Raw genomic sequence first — 19,334 nt, forward strand, 5'->3', positions numbered from 1 at the left:
GTGAGCTGTGAAAGGAGATGGGGCACTGTGGGGCTCACAAATATAGAGTTATGGGAGCACTGATTGAGTGGGTCTAACCAAAGATGATGAGGCTTGATAAAGAATCACATGCAGAGAATTTCTGGTAAATAAAAAAAACCCAGACAAGTATGGAGGTTATGTGAATATTAGAATCAACTCAGAAATCTCAATATATTTTGGGAACTTGAAGCTGACTCCCTCAGCATCCAATCCCACACACCATTCTTCACATAGGGCACTACATATCTTTGTATGCACAGATCTATTTAGCTCTTGAATCTTCTGGGGCAGAGTCTCGGTCCAGAACTTCAGCCTTCTGGCCTTTAGTGCTCGGCCCACAGCAGTCTGGATGTCCAGCTGCATATACTGCTCATCTTGGTTCAGCATGGGCCAGTAGGGTAGACCCTCGCTGTTGGGATTCCTGTGGATATGCCAACAAGCAAAGAAGGGTGAGGTCACTCTGGTCCAAAGCCTGATCCCCTGTTTTGGGTGATGGTAGTGGAACAAGAAGGACAGGGGTTAAGGGGACTGATAGGAAAGTAGTTGTGATATGCACAGACAAGTGTCACTCACTAGTTTCTGCTTCATGTGGGGGATGACTACATGAGCTCTTTTATGTCTCACTCTAAGGGGCAAGATCTAAAGAACAGTACCACAGCACTATAGCCCATCAGTTACATCACCGTGAGATGGTCAGTATCTGACAACTGCAAGGTATTTGTATAAATGGGCTATTGATAGAGAAGACTCCATCATGTGAACAAAGATTCATGTATTCTAAGAAAGTCACCATCTAAAATTGACCCCTAGATAAAGACCCACAGCTAACATGTTGGGAAAGGAGCGTGTTCTCACCCATTTCTTGCAAAGTTGGCCCAGTACTTCATGGGTTCAGCAGCTTCTCCTCTTCAGTGATGACAACTGAAGTCATGAGAAAGACAAAAATCCCAGTGTATGCTACTACATGCAACACTCACAATCCCAACTCTTGGTGGACCCCAAACTATTGGTTTACTACCTCACTTCTTCATTAACCAGTGGCCAAGACTCACGCAAGCCTCTAATTGAATTCCTGCCCCAATGTGCTGTCAGATCCTCCACCACAGGCTAGATTGGGAAGGGTACAGATTCTAAACTGGTTATAGATTATTTGGCCATGATTTGGTATACATTTGATTTTGTCCTTGCCCAAAACCTAGATATTCTCAAATGGATTGAGAGCTCAGCAGTCATCCAGGAAGTCATCTTGAACCCCATTCAGTTGAAACAACAACAACAACAATGAAGACTCACGTTTCATTCCAAAGAGCATGCACCCGAAAACAAAAGGAACTTCATCAGCATGGTCAGCCTTCACATGGGGTGGCCTGATACCCTTGAAGAAGCTAGATTGATGTTGGAACTCATAGAAGTAGACAGGAGCATGGGAACCTGGAGGTGGGACAAAGAGTGACATAGTGGCCTCTCACCTGAAATTTTTTTTCTGATTCAAATGAGGTAACAAGATACCTTGATAAAATGTTACCAGGAATCACCGAAGTTAGATGGGAGAGGGAGCCCCAGGCAGGAGCACTAGCTATGGAAAAGCCCTTGACTCTTCAGTTCTCATGGCCTTCTTAACTGAGTGGTTTTATTAAGTTTGCAACCCATTTTCTCCTCTGTACCCAGATCTCACCACTTAAACTAGACATGAGGAGATCTGAGCACCACAGCACTCCACAGTGCTCACCTATGACTCCTATCTCTAAGCCTCTACCCTAAACCTTGAAACAGATGTGCTCACTTTGAAAATGTGCTACTTGGAGAGCAGGGATTGCAAAGATGAAGTCTTCCATCATCTCTGTGAACTGTGCTTGGAGGGTCTGGGGATCTTCAATGTCCCCCATGTACTCTTCCATTAGCAGGTCACTACAGTCACGAGGCAGCAACTATAATGGAGATCAGGAATGTTGAAGTTGGCATATGTGGGTTAGGTAGGCAACTGCCTTCAGTATTAGGAGAATGGTGCTGGGGATGACATAGAGTATAGGTAAAAGGGTTCATGGTCTGAGATAATCCCATACCAAATCCTACATATTTACTGATTTTTATTAATAGTGATGCTATTTTACTAATAGAGAAATATAATAGAGATAGTAGGGACCAGACTATTAGGACAGGACCAGAAATATCTCACCAGTTCTGCTGTTGTATTTTTCAGAACAGCCTTCAGGTTCTCTCTGGTTATCTCCTTTATTGTCTGAGCAGAGCCCGTGAGCTGGGAGGCAGAAGACAGTCTTAAGTGTGGGGTCTGATGGGCTTGGATTAAAGATGTATTGCATTTCCATCAATACACCTGCTTAGCATATGAGCTTCCAGGTTCCCAGATAATTGGAACTGTGCCTCACCCTGGGGATTGTCCAACCATATTCATCATTGTTGACACCAATGATGCTGGGGACAGGGTGAAAATCCTCAGATGCCAACAACTCTTTGGGATGCCTGGGTAGGAACTCTCCATCCACCACAGCGGGGATCAATACGAAGACCTGAGTAGCATTAAAGGTCAATGCTGAAGGTTAATGAAATAAATATCCTGATGTCCACTGAGTTACCTCCCTGTTTTCTCATTTCTCACTTGTTTCAGTGTGATCTGCTCACCCTGGAGGAGAATCTACACTTAGATAAGTCTATCTTGATATTCATTTTGCACACAGAACTGAAAGAATACAAAGGCATAAAGATGAGGTATTTGGTTCAGAATCCCACATCCTGTAGCCCATGTTCTCCCAAACACACAATTCTCCCAACCTTGTTAATAGCCAGAATCTCTGCTTCACTTTTGCCTCTCAGGCAGTGCACCAGGGCCTCTGAGTCCATGGCCTCACATCCAGAGATCTTGGACACCGTCTGCAAAAGGAACAAGTATGGAGACAGTTCTCAATTCCAAGTTGATGCTGTTGTGCCTAATTTCCACACTATATATAGTGTGTGTTGCGTGGATTGGAATAAATAAATGTTCCCATTGTCCTATTGCTCAAAGGTGACAGCCAGGAAGCCTGACCTTTTCTACCTGCATACCTGTTCTTTTTGTTAGGGTAGTTTTGTTTTTTTCCATTGGCCTTTTTTTATTTTATATATGAGGGAAGGAGTAAGTCTGTTGAGGATTGTACATGAAGGTTAGAGTAGAAAATATCATTCTTCCTGCCCCTCTTATTTAACAGGGTGTCTTTTCATTTTTGCTGCCTATACTACCTAAGCTGGTCTGTGAGCATTCAGAGATTCTCTCCTCTCTGGCTCCCACCTCAGCAGAGGAACACCATTAGGTGTTACTATCTCTAGCCCTTAGGGGATTCTGGGTATTTGAAATTATGTCTTCAGGCCTGCACCCCAAGCACTTTTAAAAATCAATGTAGCAGCTTCCACGCAGATGCTTACTTATTTTGCCAATGACAGAAGCTTCAAGGACTATAACACAGTCACTCAGTATGAAGTAGAGGTAAGTAGATGCTAACCCCTGAATTTCTCTGAAATGATTAGGAAGAAGCTATTTTCTGTGGTCCTTGATTTCCCCAATGAACAGAACACCAGAGTACCAGAGCATAAAGGCTGAGGCAGCAGGGCTGAGAGCACTTACAGTGGAGACCGTCTCAGAGGTGTTGGAGAAAAGGCAAGGCAGCAGGGTCACACCACTTTCCATGATGGTACCATGGAAGAGCCCTTGAGACATGGGGGACACAACATGTGAAGACACACTTGTGCCACCTGAAGATTCGCCAAAAATTGTGACACGGTTAGGATTTCCACCAAAGTGGGCGATGTTCTGCTGGACCCAGCGTAGGGTAGCCACTTGGTCCAGGTATCCCCAGTTGCCTCTGGCATGCTGGTCTCCAGTGCTGAGAAGTGGAAGGGACATGGATCAAAGGGATGTCTAGGTTGTGATCAGCAACCATTGTCCACCCCAGCCACAAACTCACCTGAAGAAGCCCAAGACACCAAGATGATATTGGATGGTGACCACCACCACATCCTCAGTCGCTGCCAGTGTAGATCCATCATACATGGACGCCATGCCTGCAACCAGCCCACCACCATGGATCCACACCATCACCTGGAGAAGTCAGAAGAGACACTAGGAAGCTCCTAGACTGTTAAACCTCTCTGGCCTGCTTACTAGAGTATGTATAGCTACAGAAATACATAAAAATCTTCAGGACTTCAGGGCTTTGGCCACAGTCATGGTCCTCTAGTATTCCCACTAGTGTATTTCTAATCCCCATTCCCAACATGTGTTGCACTTTGAATTAATGCCTCTATGTACAGAGTGATGTCATCATTACTCAGGCTCTTTACAGTGGAACAAAGAGGAGTGTCTCTATGCATATCTTTCCAGATTGAAAATGGAAAAGATCACCAACTGTCATGGTCACAACAGATAATCCAAAAGTATAAGTTTGGGTGACTTCAGTGTTGAGATCTTGAACTCCTAAGTGGTTCTGCAGAGCACAAGTTGTAAAATGATTTCTGGTTTTATCAAAGAGCCTTTGATGGCTCAGTGCTCCAGTGCTCTGTGTCCCATACTCAAGTTTCAGCTGCATCATGTCTGAGGTGGCCTTTGACCCAAATAAGCTAAGACTTTCATCAGGATCCACTCTGCAATGGAACTCTGATTGCTTTTGTCCCTTCTAATCGTCTTGACAAAAATGCCCTCTCCCTAAGCTGGCCACAGTCTGACACTCACAGGCAGGTTAGAGCCCTCATGGGCATGGTCTGGTGCATAGATGTTGAGATACAGGCAGTCCTCAGACATAGAGAAGGGAAACAGGTTCAGTTTCATCTCCTTCATTCCCTCTGGGTACAGTAGTTCAAGATTTTGCAGACACCTGATGAAAAGAGCAGACAAATATTCCAAGACATGAATGGCAATCAAAACCTAATGTGAGCCTGGAGATTTTATCTCAGCCACATTCAGCTGCTGCTCCCCATGGTGCCTGTGAATGCAAATTCTCTCTCTATGTCCTTTCCAACCAATGAAAAGGCAATGGGACCTGTGAAATCTGCACTGGAGCCAAATTTTTAGGGAGGTTGCCAGTCCTGTGAAGCCTGGCTTTTTACGTTTCTGAGTCTGTGATAGAGAAACATTTTGGTGTCCATATGAAAATGATTGGCTGTCTGTAGTGACATTCATGGAACTGTATGAGAAAAGTGAGCCAAGCATTAGCAGACATGCTAGCATTTTCTAGTCTCTGTTCCTGGACACGGCTGTGATGTGAGCAGCTCCTGTAGTTTTGTTCCACTGTGGTTTCCACCAATGATGGATTGAAATCTGCAGCCTCTAATAGTAGCCTTCTCCCCTAAGTTGTATTTGTCAGTACTTTATTATAGCAACAGAAAACAAACTCTCCAATATTGGAATGTTGGACTCACAGTCTCTAGAAGATTCAATGGACAATGTTGCCCTAAAGGGTAGGGAGTAGTCATCGCATGTACAGACTCTCAGGGAACTTCTCTTGCCTAAAGTGCTCCAGAGGAAATTAATTACATATACTTGTTCCCTTGTCAATGGCACATAGGTTGTCACAGTGACCATGAGGGTGGAGTTAGCAAGTATTGATCACTATTACACTCCTCAGGACCTGGTGTATTCTCCTGTCTTTTGGGGAGATTGATGCCTAATAGGTAACATTAACTCATGCCTGGATATACCTCCTACTGAGGCAGAGGACACGGGGCTTAATTTGAATCTGTGAACAATTTTATCTCTGTTCTCAAGAGTGTCTGCAGTTCAATATCATCATAGATAGAGCGAGCTGACCTGGGAAACGGCCACTGATTCCTGTGGGAGGAATGCCTGCCAACACAGAGGCACCTGTCACACAAACCCCAAGCAGCAGGTCTATATCTGCCCTGCTGGAGATGCTGGAAGGTTTTCAGGAGACAGATCAGAATGAGAGTGCTTTCAGACCTTGCCACAATGGGGTTGTGTGCCCGGATGGAATCAATGGTTATTCCTGCTTCTGTGTATATGAATATCAAAACAGGCATTGTGACTCGAAGGTGGATAAATGTTTCTTATCCCTGCATGAATGGTACTGTATGCCTCAATATATAGGAAGATACACACATGTCCATCCTTAATAGTATTCTGGTATAAACTTGGAGTTCAAAATTCATGTCTGTGGATCCCTGTCATGTCTATATGGTTTCACATGTCAGAATGCTCTTGGGGTTCACTTCTATGACTATGCACTTGGATTTATTGGAGACCACTGTGAACTCAACTTTGATGAATGTGCCACTCAGTCACATCTCCACAAAGGTCTATGTGTGGCCAGTGGAAACAACAAACAGTGTCTGCAGAGGTAGTAGATTCACAGGGACACAATGTGAGTCCTTTATGCCTCTTTGTTGGTCAAAGCCTTGTCACAATTAAACATGTGAAGACATTGTTGACATCTATATTAGTCACTGCTGGCCTGGATAAACAGATTTCCCTTGTGAGATAGACATAAATGAATCCAGTGGCAACCCCTGCCAATCTATGGGGGATGGTCTGAGCTGTCCTCAGAAGATCTGTTCAGACATGTGGCAGGTCTGCCTTCCTCCTTGGAGCTTCAGGCTGTTTGTTCCTGTCAGCTTGGATTCACAGAGAGGAACCTAGCATAACTGTCCTCTGAGAGGCTTTACCCAGCTGCTGACCAAAACAGATGCAGAGAGCCACAGTAAACATTAAATGGAGCTTGGGAAGTCTTGTGGAAGAGGTGGGGGAAGAATTAAGGAACCCTGAGAGGATAAGGACTCCACAAGAAAACCCACAGTGCCAACTAACCTGGAAACTTGGGGACTCTTAGAGACTGAACCACCAACCGAAGAGCATACAAGGGCTGGACCTAGGCCCCTTGCACATTTGTAGCAGATGCGCACCTTGGTCTTCATGTGGGTCCTCAACAATGAAAGCAGGGCTTACCTTGACTTCGTTGCTTGAGTCTGGATCCTACTTCCCTAACTGGGGCAGCTTGTCTGGCCTCAGTAGGAGAGGACAAACATAGTCCTGCAGTGACATGAGGTACTAGGGTGGGTTTCTTCATTGTGAGGGACCTCCCTGTTCTTAGAGGTGAAGGGGAGGAAGATGAAAGAGGGGCTATATACAGGGGGACTTGGAGGACATGGGGGACTGGGATTGAGATGTCATGTGAATAAATGAATTAGTGGAAAAAAATAGTACCTGCATCTAGCTCCCCATGAGTGCCAAGCTCTGACCCAGAAGCCTGGCCCAGTTGTTCTACTAAACCTTAGCACATTACCAGAAAAGCACATGGGGCACTTATCCACAAAGAGAAAAATCTTCTGTGTAGCTGAGAGGGAGGAGACATTTCAGCCTGGTCCAAAGCTCAGAGCACAGTTTCCCCCAGTCCCTGAAATCCCCTGGGTTCCAGAACTTACATGGCCGGATGTGAGGTCGCATCTCTCACACCACTCCATGGCTCAGGGACCTCAGGAGGTGCAAAGCGCAGTGGTCCTACAGGAGGCTTGGCAAAGGGAATTCCCAGGAAGGTGTGGACACCAGCTTTAGTGTCCTTCACATGGATGAGCTTGCCTTGGACCTAGCCAGTGTGAGTGGTCCTGATGGGGCTGGACTCCGGTGAGTCCTGACCTGAAGGGAGATGGCTCAGGGTTAGTTTTCTATAATTGGCTGCCAGCATGTTGTGATATTCCCATCTCATTGTCACCAGGGCACAGGAGAAAGGAACCCAGGGCCTCAAAGTTTACCTGTGGGGTATGAATGTGAGAGTTACCCTATCCTTCAGGCCCAGGAACCTTTCCTACTACCCACTTGAAGGGTACCAGAGCATTTCTCTGACCAAAGTGGTCACAGATGCAGAGCCGTTTGACCACATGAAGTCATGATTATTGTCACTGTTATACAAAGCTCAGTAGTAGCTACAGTCATAGCCAGACACCGAAGAGGGGAAACACCTCCACATTTTTCCTTGAACTGTCTGCTATTCTCTCTAGAGCTTCTAGTAGTAAGCTGTCTCCTCAGTATAGAGTGATCTCAGATGTCTCTGACTGTCTCAGTGCTGGTGGGTCCACAAAATATGTGTGCTTTTTTTTTTTTAGCTCTATGTTTTAGTTTTTTTTTTTTTATTAACTTGAGTATTTCTTTTTTTTTATTAACTGGAGTATTTCTTATATACATTTCAAGTGTTATACCCTTTCCCGGTTTCAGGGCAAACATCCCCCACCCCCCTCCCCTTCCTTATGGGTGTTCCCCTCCCAACCCTCCCCCCATTGCCGCCCTCCCCCCATAGTCTACTTCACTGGGGGTTCAGTCTTAGCAGGACCCAGGGCTTCCCGTTCCACTGGTGCTCTTACTAGGATATTCACTGCTACCTATGGGGTCAGAGTCCAGGGTCAGTCCATGTATAGTCTTTAGGTAGTGGCTTAGTCCCTGGAAGCTCTGGTTGCTTGGCATTGTTGTACTTTTGGGGTCTCGAGCCCCTTCAAGCTCTTCCAGTTCTTTCTCTGATTCCTTCAACGGGGGTCCTATTCTCAGTTCAGTGGTTTGCTGCTGGCATTCGCCTCTGTATTTGCTGTATTCTGGCTGTGTCTCTCAGGAGCAATCTACATCCGGCTCCTGTCGGTCTGCACTTCTTTGCTTCATCCATCTTGTCTAATTGGGTGGCTGTATATGTATGGGTCACATGTGGGGCAGGCTCTGAATGGGTGTTCCTTCAGTCTCTGTTTTAATCTTTGCCTCTCCCTTCCCTGCCAAGGGTATTCTTTTTCCTCATTTAAAGAAGGAGTGAAGCATTCACATTTTGATCATCCGTCTTGAGTTTCGTTTGTTCTAGGGATCTAGGGTAATTTAAGCATTTGGGCTAATAGCCACTTATCAATGAGTGCATACCACGTATGTCTTTCTGTGATTGGGTTAGCTCACTCAGGATGATATTTTCCAGTTCCAACCATTTGCCTACGAATTTCATAAACTCGTTGTTTTTGATAGCTGAGTAATATTCCATTGTGTAGATGTACCACATTTTCTGTATCCATTCCTCTGTTGAAGGGCATCTGGGTTCTTTCCAGTTTCTGGCTATTATAAAAAAGGCTGCGATGAACATAGTGGAGCATGTGTCTCTTTTATATGTTGAGGCATCTTTTGGGTATATGCCCAAGAGAGGTATAGCTGGATCCTCAGGCAGTTCAATGTCCAATTTTCTGAGGAACCTCCAGACTGATTTCCAGAATGGTTGTACCAGTCTGCAATCCCACCAACAATGGAGGAGTGTTCCTCTTTCTCCACATCCTCGCCAGCATCTGCTGTCACCTGAGTTTTTGATCTTAGCCATTCTCACTGGTGTGAGGTGAAATCTCAGGGTTGTTTTGATTTGCATTTCCCTTATGACTAAAGATGTTGAACATTTCTTTAGGTGTTTCTCAGCCATTCGGCATTCCTCAGCTGTGAATTCTTTGTTTAGCTCTGAACCCCATTTTTTAATAGGGTTATTTGTTTCCCTGCGGTCTAACTTCTTGAGTTCTTTGTATATTTTGGATATAAGGCCTCTATCTGTTGTAGGATTGGTAAAGATCTTTTCCCAATCTGTTGGTTGCCGTTTTGTCCTAACCACAGTGTCCTTTGCCTTACAGAAGCTTTGCAGTTTTATGAGATCCCGTTCGTCGATTCTTGATCTTAGAGCATAAGCCATTGGTGTTTTGTTCAAGAAATTTTTTCCAGTGCCCATGTGTTCCAGATGCTTCCCTAGTTTTTCTTCTATTAGTTTGACTGTGTCTGGTTTGATGTGGAGGTCCTTGATCCATTTGGACTTAAGCTTTGTACAGGGTGATAAGCATGGATCGATCTGCATTCTTCTACATGTTGACCTCCAGTTGAACCAGCACCATTTGCTGAAAATGCTATCTTTTTTCCATTGGATGGTTTTGGCTCCTTTGTCAAAAATCAAGTGACCATAGGTGTGTGGGTTCATTTCTGGGTCTTCAATTCTATTCCATTGGTCTATCTGTCTGTCTCTGTACCAATACCATGCAGTTTTTATCACTATTGCTCTGTAATACTCCTTGAGTTCAGGGATAGTGATTCCCCCTGAAGTCCTTTTATTGTTGAGGATAGCTTTAGCTATCCTGGGTTTTTTGTTATTCCAGATGAATTTGCAAATTGTTCTGTCTAACTCTTTGAAGAATTGGATTGGTATTTTGATGGGGATTGCATTGAATCTGTAGATTGCTTTTGGTAAAATGGCCATTTTTACTATATTAATCCTGCCAATCCATGAGCATGGGAGATCTTTCCATCTTCTGAGGTCTTCTTCAATTTCTTTCCTCAAGTTCCTCTTTTCCTTGAAGTTCTTATTGTACAGATCTTTTACTTGCTTGGTTAAAGTCACACCGAGGTACTTTATATTATTTGGGTCTATTATGAAGGGTGTCGTTTCCCTAATTTCTTTCTCGGCTTGTTTCTCTTTTGTATAGAGGAAGGCAACTGATTTATTTGAGTTAATTTTATACCCAGCCACTTTGCTGAAGTTGTTTATCAGCTTTAGTAGTTCTCTGGTGGAACGTTTGGGATCACTTAAATATACTATCATGTCATCTGCAAATAGTGATATTTTGACCTCTTCTTTTCCGATCTGTATCCCCTTGATCTCCTTTTGTTGTCTGATTGCTCTGGCTAGAACTTCAAGAACTATATTGAATAAGTAGGGAGAGAGTGGGCAGCCTTGTCTAGTCCCTGATTTTAGTGGGATTGCTTCAAGTTTCTCTCCATTTAGTTTAATGTTAGCAACTGGTTTGCTGTATATGGCTTTTACTATGTTCAGGTATGGGCCTTGAATTCCTCTTCTTTCCAGGACTTTTATCATGAAGGGTTGTTGAATTTTGTCAAATGCTTTCTCAGCATCTAATGAAATGATCATGTGGTTCTGTTCTTTCAGTTTGTTTATATAATGGATCACGTTGATGGTTTTCCGTATATTAAACCATCCCTGCATGCCTGGGATGAAGCCTACTTGATCATGGTGGATGATTGTTTTGATGTGCTCTTGAATTCGGTTTGCCAGAATTTTATTGAGTATTTTTGCATCGATATTCATAAGGGAAATTGGTCTGCAGTTCTCTTTCTTTGTTGCATCTTTGTGTGGTTTAGGTATAAGAGTAATTGTGGCTTCGTAGAAGGAATTCGGTAGTGCTCCATCTGTTTCAATTTTGTGGAATAGTTTGTATAGTATTGGTATGAGGTCTTCTATGAAGGTCTGATAGAATTCTGCACTAAACCCGTCTGGACCTGGGCTCTTTTTGGTTGGGAGACCTTTAATGACTGCTTCTATTTCCTTAGGAGTTATAGGGTTGTTTAACTGGTTTATCTTTTCCTGATTTAACTTCGATACCTGGTATCTGTCTAGGAAATTGTCATTTCCTGAAGATTTTCAAGTTTTGTTGAATATAGGTTTTTATAGTAAGATCTGATGATTTTTTGAATTTCCTCTGAATCTGTAGTTATGTCTCCCTTTTCATTTCTGATTTTGTTAATTTGGACGCACTCTCTGTGTCCTCTCGTTAGTCTGGCTAAGGGTTTATCTATCTTGTTGATTTTCTCAAAGAACCAACTTTTGGTTCTGTTGATTCTTTCTATGGTCCTTTTTGTTTCTACTTGGTTGATTTCAGCTCTGAGTTTGATTATTTCCTGCCTTCTACTCCTCCTGGGTGTATTTGCTTCTTTTTGTTCTAGAGCTTTTAGGTGTGCTGTCAAGCTGCTGACATATGCTCTTTCCTGTTTCTTTCTGCAGGCACTCAGCGCTATGAGTTTTCCTCTTAGCACAGCTTTCATTGTGTCCCATAAGTTTGGGTATGTTGTACCTTCATTTTCATTAAATTCTAAAAAGTTTTTAATTTCTTTCTTTATTTCTTCCTTGACCAGGTTATCATTGAGTAGAGCATTGTTCAATTTCCACGTATATGTGGGCATTCTTCCCTTATTGTTATTGAAGACCAGTTTTAGGCCGTGGTGGTCCGATAGCACGCATGGGATTATTTCTATCTTTCTGTACCTGTTGAGGCCCGTTTTTTGACCAATTATATGATCAATTTTGGAGAAAGTACCATGAGGAGCTGAGAAGAAGGTATATCCTTTTGCTTTAGGATAGAATGTTCTGTAAATATCCGTTAAGTCCATTTGGCTCATGACTTCTCTTAGTCTGTCGACATCACTGTTTAATTTCTGTTTCCATGATCTGTCCATTGATGAGAGTGGGGTGTTGAAATCTCCCACTATTATTGTGTGAGGTGCAATGTGTGTTTTGAGCTTTAGTAAGGTTTCTTTTACGTATGTAGGTGCCCTTGTATTTGGGGCATAGATATTTAGGATTGAGAGTTCATCTTGGTGGATTTTTCCTTTGATGAATATGAAGTGTCCTTCCTTATCTTTTTTGATGACTTTTAGTTGGAAATTGATTTTATTTGATATTAGAATGGCTACTCCAGCTTGCTTCTTCTGACCATTTCCTTGGAAAATTGTTTTCCAGCCTTTCACTCTGAGGTAGTGTCTGTCTTTGTCTCTGAGGTGTGTTTCCTGTAGGCAGCAGAATGCAGGGTCCTCGTTGCATATCCAGTTTGTTAATCTATTTCTTTTTATGGGGGAGTTGAGGCCACTGATGTTGAGAGATATTAAGGAATAGTGATTATTGCTTCCCGTTATATTCATATTTGGATGTGAGGTTATGTTTGTGTGCTTTCATTCTCTTTGTTTTGTTGCCAAGACGATTAGTTTCTTGCTTCTTCTAGGGTATAGCTTGCCTCCTTATGTTGGGCTTTACCATTTATTATCCTTTGTAGTGCTGGATTTGTAGAAAGATATTGTGTAAATTTGGTTTTGTCATGGAATATCTTGGTTTCTCCATCAATGTTAATTGAGAGTTTTGCTGGATACAGTAACCTGGGCTGGCATTTGTGTTCTCTTAGGGTCTGTATGACATCAATCCAGGATCTTTTGGCCTTCATAGTTTCTGGCGAGAAGTCTGGTGTGATTCTGATAGGTCTGCCTTTATATGTTACTTGACCTTTTTCCCTTACTGCTTTTAATATTCTTTCTTTATTTTGTGTGTTTGGTGTTTTGACAATTATGTGACGGGAGGTGTTTCTTTTCTGGTCCAATCTATTTGGAGTTCTGTAGGCTTCTTGTATGTCTATGGGTATCTCTTTTTTTAGGTTAGGGAAGTTTTCTTCTATGATTTTGTTGAAGATATTTACTGGTCCTTTGAGCTGGGAGTCTTCACTCTCTTCTGTACCTATTATCCTTAGGTTTGATCTTCTCATTGAGTCCTGGATTTCCTGTATGTTTTGGACCAGTAGCTTTTTCCGCTTTACATTATCTTTGACAGTTGAGTCAATGATTTCTATGGAATCTTCTGCTCCTGAGATTCTCTCTTCCATCTTTTGTATTCTGTTGGTGAAGCTTGTATCTACAGCTCCTTGTCTCTTCTTTTGGTTTTCTATATCCAGGGTTGTTTCCATGTGTTCTTTCTTGATTGCTTCTATTTCCATTTTTAATTCCTTCAACTGTTTGATTGTGTTTTCCTGGAATTCTTTCAGGGATTTTTGTGTCTTCTCTCTATGGGCTTCTACTTGTTTATTTATGTTTTCCTGGAATTCTTTCAGGGATTTTTGTGTCTTCTCTCTATGGGCTTCTACTTGTTTATTTATGTTTTCCTGGAATTCTTTCAGGGATTTTTGTGTCTTCTCTCTATGGGCTTCTACTTGTTTATTTATGTTTTCCTGGAATTCTTTCAGGGATTTTTGCGATTCCTTTCTGTAGGCTTCTACTTGTTCATTAACGTTTTCCTGTGTTTCTCTAAGGGTGTTCTTCACGTCTTTCTTGAAGTCCTCCAGCATCATGATCAATATGATTTTGAAACTAGATCTTGCTTTTCTGGTGTGTTTGGATATTCCATGTTTGTTTTGGTGGGAGAATTGGGCTCCGATGATGCCATGTAGTCTTGGCTTCTGTTGCTTGGGTTCCTGCGCTTGCCTCTAGCCATCAGATTATCTCTAGTGTTACTTTGTTCTGCTATTTCTGACAGTGGCTAGACTGTCCTATAAGCCTGTGTGTCAGGAGTGCTGTAGACCTGTTTTCCTCTCTTTCAGTCAGTTATGGGGACAGAGTGTTCTGCTTTCCGGCGTGTAGTTTTTCCTCTCTACAGGTCTTCAGCTGTTCCTGTGGGCCTGTGTCTTGAGTTCACCAGGCAGGTCACTTGCAGCAGAAAAGTTGGTCTTACCTGTGGTCCTGAAGCTCAAGTTCGCTCGCGGGGTGCTGCCCTTGGGCTCTCTGTGGCGGCAGCAACCAGAAAGATCTGCGCCGCCCTTTCCGGGAGCTTCAGTGCATCAGGGTTCCAGATGGCCTTTGGTGTTTTCCTCTGGCGTCCGAGATGTATGTGCAGAGAGCAGTCTCTTCTGGTTTCCCAGGCTTGTCTGCTTCTCTGAAGGTTCAGCTCTCCCTCCCACGGGATTTGGGTGCCGAGAACTGTTTATCCGGTCTGTTTCCTTCAGGTTCCGGCGGTGTCTCAGGCAGGGGTCCTGCGGCTCCTGGGCCCTCCCCCACGGGAGCCCAGAGGCCTTATACAGTTTCCTCTTGGGCCAGGGATGTGGGCAGGGGTGGGCAGTGTTGGTGGTCTCTTCCGCTCTGCAGCCTCAGGAGTGCCCACCTGACCAGGTGGTGAGGTCTCTCTCTCTCACGGGGTCTGGGAGCAGAGAGCTGCTGCAGGCCGGGATCTGCGGGTGTGGGATTTCCGGTCAATATGTGTGCTTCTGTCAGAGAAGTGGTAAGCACATTTATCATATTTTTATCTATTGCACCAGTCCTCAACTTGTGGGTCATGGCCATTGGAAAAGACATATTTCTGATGCTCTTAAGAACTGAGAAACCAATCAAGAGTAACATTTCAGTTAGGAAGTTGTAATAAAAATAAACACATGGTCTGGATGGTTCTAATACCATAAGAAATATGGGATTTCAATGGGCATGACTCACAGGTTAAGAAACACTATGCATCATATCCATCAGCCCCTACCTTCCATGCCTTTCTTTCCAGAAGCTCAGCTCTGACATGCAGAACTTGGCAGCTCTGACTCCAGTCATTCCCTAATGCTAGTTTAGTAAGCCTTACCCTGCACATGAACAAGGAGAAGCAGGAGCCCAAAGAGCACAGCATTCAGCCCGCTATGCAGTTGGTTCTGTGGCATGATCAGCTCTCAGGCCTGAGTCTGTGCAGCTAGGAAGACCACGTTTCACCCGTGGGAAGTGGAATGTGTGAGTCTTGTTCAGGCAGGTATTTAAACCAAAACAAGTAGGTGGGGAACCTGTGGTCGATCAACGTTCTTATTGTAAGAGAAGTGATTAGAGAAAAGTGATAGGAGCCAATGGCCAGGAGTCAGGGCAAAGTCACCTCTGCTGTTTCTGTTCTGTCTTTGTCCTTATGGAAAAGCACAGCATGAATTCTGGAGCTCATCTGGGATACCAGGAACCCTGTCCCTTCACCTGTGTAGAGAGCTGTAACAGGAGGGGCCAGATGGCTTCTATGAAAAGGTCACAGTAAGATGGCACATAAGAGATGGGCAAATGCAGGAGTTTTGAGTGCAACCTGCATCCTCAAGACACCTTTGCTTTGAAGACTCAGTTTGCTGAGCTTGCTTTCAGGGTCCCTGGTCCCTACAATTATCTTAGGATCTGCATGATGCTCTCCCTATTAGGTCACATTTTTTCAAGAAAACACACTGAAATCCTGTCACTTTTAGAGTCCATAGCCCCCGTTCTCTCCACTATTATGAAGTGTCTCCTCTAGTGCTCAGCTCCTGCCAAGATCAACTTCACAGTCACTCGTCCATTTAACAAATAATTTTGTTTGCATTTATTTTGCTCGTGGACATGTGTGTGTGTGGATGCTCCTAGGCCATATATAGTTTATATGAAGGTGAAAGGATAATTTGTGTTAAGTCTTTCCACCCTGTCAATCTCAAGGCAGAACTCAGGTCATCATAATTGGGGGAACGTTCTCTTACCGCACCCTGATCAATCTCATTTTTATCCACATGACCAGTATTTAATAGGGCCTTAATAGCTCCAACACTGGGGTCAATCTATGATAAAGCTGATGAACAAATCTAAAAATAGATGTTTCAGAATTACAAAGAACCCCAACAGGATATATCAATGAATGAATGAATCAGGAGCCAATATCCAGTCCAGTCTGACTCTTTGGAGGAAGTGTTGTGGCTATCAGTGTCAGACAGCCTCTAGTACAACTGCAACTTGACCTTGGCTCCAAATTATAATTGTCATCATAATTATCCAAGTAATAATCTAGAGCCTACATTATGGCACTTGTACTGGCTGGTGTGTCAGTACTTGTGTGCCGACTTGACACAAGCTGGAATTATCACAGAAAAAGGAGCCTCAGTTGAGGAAATGCCTCCACGAGATACAGCTGTAAGGCATTTTCTCAACTAGTGATCATGGGAGGAGAGCCCAGCCCATTGTAGGTGGTGCCATCCCTTTGCTGGTGGTCCTGGGTTTTAATAGAAAGCAAGCTGAGCAAGCCAGGGGAAGCAAGCCAGTAAGTCGCTTCACTCCATGGCCTCTGCATCAGCTCCTGCTTCCTATCACGTGTGAGTTCCTGTCCTGGCTTCTTTTGGTGATGAACAGCAATGTGGAAGTGTAAGCTGAATAAACCCCTTCCTCCCCAACTTGCTTCTTGGTCATGATGTTTGTGCAGGAATAGAAACCCTGACTAAGACAGCATTACAGAACTCCTTCCTTGTCTCTCTGTCTGCTTCTCTGGCACAACGCAGCAGGGGTTTTTTTTCCTGGTTTCTCTAATTAAGAGAATTTAATTTAATTTCACCCCTCCAATGCACTCTTGTCCTGTCTGTGGTCCAAATCTTTCTTGGTAGCTGTTCTCTCTATACCACATTCCCTGACCAAAGAATTGCTAGACTACGAGGGCTGAGAAGGTCCAGGTTTGTCTAATCTAGGGATGAAATAACCAGATCTCAATAGGTGTTGGGCATCTCTGTGTTTCTTTTTTTCTTTTTTTTATAGGACATAATCACATTTATAAAATTGTATTTGTGAGTAGCAATGTAAAAAAGAAAATAATAGATGAGATTATTACATTTTGTAAAAAAAATAAAAGAAGAAATCTAGGTCTCCTAAACTCAGGGCATAATTCGAAAATATTCTTTTTAAAGCAGATTCCTACCATGAAATTCTTTTCATTTTTTTCTTGCCCTTTTCCTCTCTTTTTTTTAAATCTTTATTAACTTGAGTATTTCTTATTTACATTTCGAATGTTATTCCCCTTCCCGGTTTCCGGGCCAACATCCCCCTAAACCCTCCCTCTCCTATTCTATATGCTTCCCTGTGTTTCTTAATCCCAAACATTTCTTTACCTCTGCTCAGGAAATCCCTGTGTACTCTGCTACTCATTGCACCATCTCTCAGAGGCCCTGTGTTGCTAATAGCCATGGCCCCGGTGAAAATGGAAAATGAAGAAGTCACTCAGGTTCTGTTCTATAGAAGGAGAAAGTGAGTAGGGGAAGCATGGGAGATAGAGATGTAAGAGACAGAGATGGAGAGACACACACACATACAGAGACAGAGAGAGACAGAGAGAGAAACAGAGAGAGATGCAGAGAGAGACAGAGAGAGACAAAGAGAGAGACAGAAAGAGAGAGAGACACACAGAGAGAAACAGAGAGAATGTGGAGGTTCAGCTCCATGAAAATACATTCAATGACCTACTTTTATATGCCCATTCAGTATAATCAGATTTAAGATCTAAGTGTTGGCAAAGACATGGAAACACTGGCACTCTCATATATGGCTAGAGGAGATACAAAATCATAGAGTCATTATAGATGACAGTTTGACAGTTTCTTTAAAGGTTAAACATATTTATCCCATGATTGAGTAATTCAACTACAGGTGTTTAGTTTAAGAAATTGAAGATACCAATCAGAAAGACTCATACTTTAAAAACTTCATAAGAGCTCAATTAAAAGCAGCCAAAATCAGGTCAGCTAGATGTGCATCAACTGAGGAGTGACTAAAACGTGTTGTGTGCATGTGTGGAATGATACTGTTAACCAAATGACATACTTGACTCTCAAAAAGGTTTTATTTAGTAACCAGACCAGTCACAAAGAATTATTTTACCATAATAAGACAGATGGGGCTCTGATGTTTTCAAATTATATACAGCTTCCAAACTATAGCATCTGAAAGTGGTTGCTCTGGAACAGAGACCAAACAATGATTGACATAGAGGATACTAGTGAAAGGAGTAGTCTCAGACCTAAGTGTAGGTGGTTAGATATTTCATGTTTTTATGCAAAATTTTCCCATCTGTGTTGGTAAATGAGCAAATTTGGTTGTCTAGAAATCATTAGACAGCAAAGCTTTTTAAATATAATACAGCTACTGAAAATTTTAAGACCATTTGGTAAGGGTTTGTATGTCAGCAGAAATGGGGACGTCACAGATGTGTGTGCATCAGGAGCTCAATACTGCATTAAGGCCCCAGTACAAATATCAGCATCAATCCTCTTGCATTCCAAGGAAGAGCTTTTTTCTGCCAAGCTACTGAACCAAGGCTAAAGGATAGTTCCACCTCTTCCTGGTATTTGGAATGTGCAACATAAAAATCATCCCATCTATAAGGTATGCTATAAATTCAGTGTCTCCCATCACAATCTCTGTGCTTCCAGACCCTGTCTAGAAAGATGTTTTGTCCCTTCTTAGCACCCTTTCTGGAGGAACAGCTGGCTATGGAGCTGGAAGCTTCCTTCCCCCAGCTCTTCCAAGCTCAGAGATGTAGAAGTAGTTTCTTTATGTGATCTGGACAGCCTGGTGTGTCCTCTTAATCCTAGGCTACTGTGTAACATGACTTGAGGGAAGGTTCCAAGTTCTCTGTCACCCACTGCACCATCAAAGGCCATTTATTGAGAATGGCAGAGAACTTGGTAAAAATGTATAATGGAAAAGCCTCTCAAATTCTGTGTGTATCACACAGGGGGTGAATCTGAAATCTTTCATTTGTAAGCAAGAAGGGAGAGAAGGACTAAAGACTATAGAATCATCTTCAAGAAAATATCACTAATACAGGAGCACATAATCTGTGTTGGCAAAGACATGAAGCTCACACATGATGGCTGTATGAGATGCCAAATGGTGTAGTCACTTTGAAAGACAGGTTGACATTTTATTTTCAAAAGTTAAACACATACTTGTGCTGGGACTCAACAAATCTATTATTGTTGATATAACC

The 19,334-nt window shown here is 43.0% G+C and overlaps 1 pseudogene; it reads right to left on the reverse strand.

Moving 5' to 3' along the window:
- Ces2c-ps2 (carboxylesterase 2C, pseudogene 2) overlaps nucleotides 1-15,252 on the reverse strand; it is a 32,829-nt pseudogene extending 17,577 nt beyond the window's left edge.
- Nucleotides 15,253-19,334: the final 4,082 nt, after the last annotated feature.

The sequence above is a fragment of the Rattus norvegicus genome, chromosome 19, assembly GCF_021556685.1.
Source record: "Rattus norvegicus strain SHRSP/BbbUtx chromosome 19, alternate assembly SHRSP_T2T, whole genome shotgun sequence".
Lineage (NCBI taxonomy): Eukaryota > Metazoa > Chordata > Mammalia > Rodentia > Muridae > Rattus > Rattus norvegicus.